Source organism: Mustela nigripes, chromosome 1 (genome assembly GCF_022355385.1).
Source record: "Mustela nigripes isolate SB6536 chromosome 1, MUSNIG.SB6536, whole genome shotgun sequence".
Taxonomy (NCBI): domain Eukaryota; kingdom Metazoa; phylum Chordata; class Mammalia; order Carnivora; family Mustelidae; genus Mustela; species Mustela nigripes.
The window spans coordinates 256,436,996-256,444,477 of record NC_081557.1 but is presented as its reverse complement, the minus strand read 5'-3'; the positions used below and the strand labels follow the sequence as shown (position 1 = coordinate 256,444,477).

The following is a 7,482-nucleotide window of genomic DNA, read 5'->3' as shown; positions in this document are numbered from 1 at the left end:
TTTAAAAGAAAACATGAAATTTTCTAAATATTTCATAATCATGTTAATTATAAAATATTTTAAACTGCTTAAAGGAAATTGCAGATGTAAACATTTCTGCTACTGTTCAATGATAGGATGGAAATGCTTAATTCTTTGGAATATCAGTCTCCGTTTTCTGAGTTCATTAGAAATAAAGACTATTTTTAATGAAAAGTTTCAATAAAAATCCCAGGTGTACATGTTGTGTTGTTGAAGAGTGTGTCTCAGATAATGTTTCAATGTTTTGTTGCCTACTTCATCAGATCTCTGCCTCCAAAGAAGGTTATAAATTGTTAATTATAGATGAATATGTGCAGTCCCATTCTTCATTGCACAAACTATGTGGAAGAAAGTAAATTGAAGTGTAGTGAAAAATTAAGAAAATTTTATTAGAGGAAGAAGAGGGCATTTTTTTTCTTAGTCTAAAAAATTTGTTTAGAAAACATGCATTAATTTAGTTTTTAAACCAAATTTATTGCATAATGTGCTAAAGCAGTAAACATGCTTTAAATCATGTTCATCCTTCTTCAGGGAGAAAATAAAGAAGTCTTATTTACAATTTAATTCTAATCCATTTGATTTGACAAATTAAATGTGAGAATGTAAATAGAAAACCTGAAGGGAAGAGGAAAAATCACCAGAAACAGGCTATTTGTGTGTGTGTGTGCGTGTGCATGTGCGTGTGTGTGTGTGTGCGTGTGCGTGTGTGTGTGTGTGTGTGTACTCCAGCCACCCTGTTAGCATGTCAAGAGAAGGCTCTGAGAGAATTCAGGGTTAGAATGATTTATGGTGATTCTTTCATTTTATTTATCCTTTTAAGGTTTTGAATAAACAGTACTCAAACTCTCTTGGTTTTTCTCTTTTTGGTTAATGGGCCTTTTGTAAGAACACTGCATTGTAATTAAGTGATCAAATTCAGGCTGGTCCAATAGAGAAAGCTATAAACTGCTCTTAGATTTCAGGAAGTGCAAAATCATCTCATTTCCCTTGACACTGTAACTTTTATTATTTGATTCATGCCTCTTCAACCTTTCTACCTCGTTTGTAGAATAGACCTTAGGTAATACTGAAGAAATAGAATGTATAGAAAGCTGAAGATACTAGAAACAAAGATAAGATTATTTCTGGGAGAATCCACGGAGATTCCAGAACAAAGACACTTTGTCATGGAGAAGAAGACATTTAAGAAAAGCTTAAAAATATTGCTCATTTGGGGTGCGTGGGTGGCTCAGTGGGTTGAGTTTCTGCCTTCAGCTTGGGTTGTGGTCTCGGGGTCCTGGGATCGCATCGGGCTCTCTGCTCAGTAGGGAGCCTGCTCCCCAACCCCTCCCTGACTGCCTCTCTGCCTACTTGTGATCTCTCGCTCTGTCAAGTAAATGAATAAAATATTTTAAAAATATATTGCTCATTTATTTCAACACGGTAGAAGTTTTCAAATACAGTCTTATTGCTTAGGAATGAACATCTGAACCACAAGTAATGGTCATTTATTTTTAGAAGTTACCCAGGATTAGATATAATGATGCCTTTATGTGCTTCAAAGTAACTTATTCCCCCAAGCAATCATGGTAAACAGAAAAGCCCACCATCATCTGAAACATTTAACTCTTCTATTGAGTTTCCCAAGTGTGTACTCATTTTCCCCAAAGTTAGATTAAAAACAATTGTATAAAAGCATTTCTGTGTCTTACACTATTCTAGTTTCTCTTAGGTATAAACAATATATTTCCCCAGTGCCTCTCACATTTCTGATCTTATTCCAAAAGAGTGCACAAACTAATTAAGAAAAATGCATTTATTAAAAAAAAAAAAACAAAACTGGGCACCTTTTGTTATCTCAGAGGAACACAGTACTTTGCAAAAATTAGAGGCTTGCTTATACCTGCATTAAAGGAATTGCCAATAGTAGCATCATACACGGTTACTTCCAACTGCTTTGATTTGGATATAGATAGAGATAGAGATAGAGATAGAGGTATTGATATAGATTACATATATATATTTTTTAAATATTTTATTTATTTATGTGACAGCGAGAGCAGGAACACAAGCAGGGAGAATGGGAGAGGGAGAAGCAGACCTCCTGCTGAGCAGGGAGCCCTATGCAGGGCACCCTGGACACAGATATTTTTCAAAAGCCGATTCCTGAAAAGTTTAAAAGTCTAGAAAGGGAAGAAACCTTTATATGCCTTAGAAATTCTATCTGTAATTGTAAGGATTAAATGAAAGATCTTTTACAAAGATAGACTCAAAGTCTAGGAAGGTAACACTAATTCAACTACCACTAATCCAAAGTGGGGAAGCAGAGAAAAGCCTTCAAAGTCATAGACTAAAATCCCTTAGGGAAAAAGAAACCATTGAGATTGAATGATGGGAAGAACTGCATACCAGGAAACCTGAAGATATCTGTGGCATTTCAAAATGAAAAACATTTCTTAGCTTTCTTACTAGACCAATAAGCAGTAGTCTAAATAATAGAGGTATCTGAGGGGCTGTCATTTGCAGTTCCTTACCGCATGTGTGTGTCAGTCTCTTCTTCAGAAAAATTAGTAGATGAAAAATTAAAATCTCACCTTAACCATCTATTTTATTTTCAGATACTGTGCATTGAAAGGTGCAAACCCCAGGGGATTTGTATGTGGGATATGTTAGAACAAAGAGGTCTTAAACTCTACAATATGACTGACAACAAGGCAGGTGATTAAAAAGAAAAGAAGAAAAACTCTAAGTTATAAGCATGATTAGAGAGAGACTAGGATTTCATTAATATACATGTCTTTCTGTGTTTCTCCTTGCCCATGCTGGCTCTGACATGCTGTGCCCAGACAAGGACTGATTTTTCTCACCCCTCCTTACATATAGGTGAGACCATTTGAATATTTCTCTTTTAATGAAATTTGAACTGAAGGAATATATAACACTTTGGAGCCAATGGTTTTAATTATTTTTGAGACTTTTTTTTTCTCATTTTAAACTCACCTATGTTGGCGTTGGGAATCCTAGGTGGATATCATACAGTAAAATTAAGAGGAGCTGCTTATATAGTACATGAACATTATGCCACTGGGAAAATTATTTAAGTCAGTGCAATAAAGGGGCCTCTGATGATGACTTCCATATAGCAAAGCTCCAGTATAAAGATCTGCTGTTTGATCTGACATAAGTTCTGAATTTCAGGGCTTGTGACAACTTTATTTCTCACTTTAATTAATAAAATTGCAATCTGTTTTTTTCCTTCAGTCTCCACTCTTTAGTTAGCATAAGACAGTCCCTGAGGGACTGATTATCCCTGAAAATGGAAAGAAGGGCATCCCAGCGCTTCTAAGGCAGAGAGCCAGATGCAGCCAGCCTTCCCTTTGATCATTTTATTATAATTTACATCTTCATTCATTCTAATGATTTCTAAGATGAGGATATAAACGTGTTTGTTTCCAAATGATCCATTTTTAGAAAACTAGTTGAACAATCTTGGCCTTTCTTATAAAATATTAATGTTTTATTTTAAATCAAATATTGTTATATTGAATGCATACTGATGAGAAGGAAATTTGTCATACTGGTACATAGAAGTTTGTGACATTATCAATAAATACATGAGTTGGATGTTACTAACTTTTTAAGGGTATATGTGGAATTTTGCATCTGCTTTTATATTACTTGGCATCTCATGTAGTACATTCCCATATTTGGGAGATGTCATGGTGAATGTGGTAGGCAGAAAAATAAACCCCTAAAAATGTCCGAACACAATCCCTGGAATGTGTATATTGTTAGCTTACATGACAAAGAGTCAAAAGGTCTCTGCAGTCATGATTAAGAATAAATACTTTGAGATAGGAAATTATCCTGGATTATCCAGTTGAACAAATCTAGTCACATGAGTGCTTAAAAGTAAGAGCCTCTCTTGGCTGAGGTTAGAGACAGATGTGACAATGAAGAAGGGTCCAAGAATTGAAATGGTGCTGGCTTTATAGTTGAAGGAAGAAGAGCACAACCTAAAGGATGTACAGACCTCTGGAAGCTGGAAAATGTAATGGATTATCCCCTAGAGCAGTCAGGACAGAACACAGCCTTGTTGACATCCTGAATTCTGTGTAGAACTTCTGACCTACAGAAATATCAAATAACAAATTTGTGTTAAGTTGCTAAATTTGTGGTAATGTTTTATGATGGCAGTAGAAAGTCAATGCAGTAAGCAATTTACATCAATTATAAGAGGGAGATACCTGTAAAGACATCTTATAGTCACGAAGATGAAGGACAAGAATGAAACAGGAGAACTCGCGGAGAACCAACTGCACAATCAGCATATCATGGAGTTTGTTATGGGGATTCTCCTGTTTACTCTTGACCTTTAAAGGAGCAGCATCTCTTGCACACAAAGGACACTCTTAACAGGACAAATATTTTATAAACTCAACTTTGGGAAAAGAATTAAAGTGAAGAATCTCGTTTAATAAAGGAAGATGCACTGAACATGGAAATATTTAAAGGAGGGTGTCAGCCTGTTTTTTTTTTTTTTTTTTTTTTCTCTCTCAGTGGTAGTCTTAGCAAGAGTGACAGTAGACTAAGTGTCCATGATTCCAATTAAAAGAAACTTGGAAGTTCTCACTCGCTGCAGCTGACCCACACTCCACGTTCTCCCACCACTGGTTCTCTGCATCTACAGCCTCCATCTCCGCAACGGAAGAAGAGATCACTGAGCTCATCATTGACAATGGGTCTGGCACACGCAAGGCAGGCTCTGCTGGAGATGTTGTCCCTTGAGCCATGTTTCTTTCCATTGTCAGGCAACCCTGAAACCAGAGCAGTAAGGTGTATATGGGCCAGAAGGACTCCTACATGGGTGATGAGGCCGAGAGCAAGTGGGGCATCCTGACTCTTAAGTTCCCCATTGAACAAGAGATTGTTATCAACTGGGATGACATGAAGAAGACACAGCACCACACCTTCTACAATGAGTTGCCCTGACCCCTGAGGAGAACCCAGTCCCAATGACGGAGGCCCCCAGAACCCCAAGCCCAACTGTGAAAAGATGACTTAGATCATGTTTTAGATCTTCAACACCCCAGATGTATGTGGCCATCCAGGCTGTGCTGTCCCTGTGTGATCTGGCTGTACCACTAGTATCATCATAAACTCTGGGGATGAGGTCATCCACACTGTGCCCATTGATGGAGGGTACGCCCTGCCCCACGCCATCCCGTATCTAGACCTGGCTGGCCCTGAACCTGAGGGATCACCTCATGATGATCATCACAGAGTGTGACTATAGCTTCATCTCCACTTCTGAATGGCAAATCATGAGTGATATCAAGAGGAAGTTCTGTTATGTCACCCTGGATTTCAAGCAGGAAAAGGCCACTGCAATATTCTCATCCTCCCTGGAGAAGAGCTATGAGCTATCAGATAGGAAGATGACCACCACTGACAATGAGCATTTCTGCTGTCTTAAGGTGCTCTTCCAGCATTCCTTCCTGGGTATGGAATCCTGTGGTATCCATGAGACCTTCAACTCCACGAAGTGTGGGGTTGATATCTGGAAGGTCTTCTATGTTAACGGTGCTCTCTGGTGGAATCAGCATGTACCCCGGCATTGCCAAAAGGATACAGGAGATCATAGCTCTGACACCCAGCAGAGGGTCAAGAGTATTGCTCCTCCTGAATGCAAGTACTCCGTGTGGATTGGAGACTGCATCCTGGCCTCACTATTTACCTTCCAGCAGATGTGGATCAACAAGCAGGAATATGATGGACTGGACCCCTCCACCCTCACCACAAATGCTTCTAAATGGACTGTGAGCAGATGTGTAGCATTTGCTCTGTGAGTGAATTCCAAAGTATAAATTTGCCCTGGCAAATGTATACAACTCATGCTAGCCTCATGAAACTGGAATAAGCCTTTGAAAAGAAATTTGACTTTGAAGCTTGTATTTGATATCAGCACTGGATTGTAGAACTTGTTGTTGATCTTGAACTTGTATCCAAGTTAACTGTTCCCTTGGTATATGTTTAATACCCTGTACATATATTTGATTTAACTTCTTAATACATACTGCTAGGTCACTCTGTGGCTAAGGTTGAGACCATGTTTATGGAAAAGAGATCCATTGGTTTGAAAATCTGTGAGACCATGAGTTTCTTCATCTGCACAGACTATAAATGTATAAGACGTACCTATTCTAGGACTTCTCTAGAGGGTGGGAAGAGTTCTGATTGAGTAGTCATTTCTGTCCTGCCATTCTGACAGGGTGGGGAAGGTCTGACACTTAGGACCCACTTTCATTTCTTAACTTATGTTTTCCAGCCAGAACACCATGGGTGGTTAATTGACTTGAGTTGGAAAACAGTTTGCATTTAAAACTATAAATTCATTTATCCTTTTAATTTATGTAACATTTTTGTCTGCAATTCTCAATTCCTTAAGAGAGGACAACAAATTTTGGTTTTCTACAGTCATGTGAAAACATTAGGCCCCAGGAACTCACGATTGTGTGAGGAAAATAAAGTGCTACAGTGAAAAACAAACAAACAAACTAACAACATCTGGATGAGGAGGCATTGGACTCAGTCTGATTTCAATTATTTTAGTTTGGGTTGGGCTTTTAGTACCTGTCAGATGCTTGCCCTATTTTTTTCTCTTTGCTGCCAGTCATGATTGTATAGCACAAAGAAAGAAGAACAGAGAAATCAGCAAACACCTGATCATTTATTTTTCTTTTGTATTTTCAACTTTGAGATATACTTGACATATTGTGAAAGTTTAAGATGTACAAAGTGATAATTTGATACATGTATATATTGTGAAATGTTTGCTACACTACAATAAGGTTAGTTAACATCCTTTACTTAACATAATTACCATTTTGTTATACAGTAAGAATATTAAACTCTATTCTCATAGGAATTTTTAAGTAGTCAGTACAGTATTATTAACTATAGTCACCATTTTTGTGCCTTAAATGCCTAGAACCAATAATCTTATAACCAAAAGTTTGTACCCCTTGTTCAATATCTCCCCAATTCTCTACCCCTCAGTCTCTAGCCACCAACATTCCATTCTCTATTTCTATGAATCTGGAGTTTTAGAATCCACATATAAATTAGATCATACAGTATTTGTTTTTCTCTTCCTGACTTATTTCATGTAGCATAATGTCCTCAAGTTCCAGCCATTTTGCTGCAAATGAGGACTTTCCTTTTTTCTGGTGACTGAAAAACACTCTAATATGTATTTATACCACAATTTCTTTATCATTCATCCATTGATGGACACTTAGTTTACTTCCATATCTTGGCTATTGTGAATAACGCTTCAATGACAATGGGGGTATAGATATCTCTTCAAGATAGTGATCCCATTTCCTTTGGATATATACATAGAAGTGAGACTGGTAGATCATATGGTAGTTCTAGATCTCTAGTTTCCTCCCCCTCCCCCTCGCCCTCCCGTCCCCCCCC

At 37.8% G+C, this 7,482-nt stretch overlaps 1 pseudogene; it reads left to right on the top strand.

The window, feature by feature from the left end:
• Positions 1–4,713: 4,713 nt before the first annotated feature.
• Positions 4,714–5,812, top strand: LOC132006747 (actin, cytoplasmic 2-like; annotated as a pseudogene).
• Positions 5,813–7,482: the final 1,670 nt, after the last annotated feature.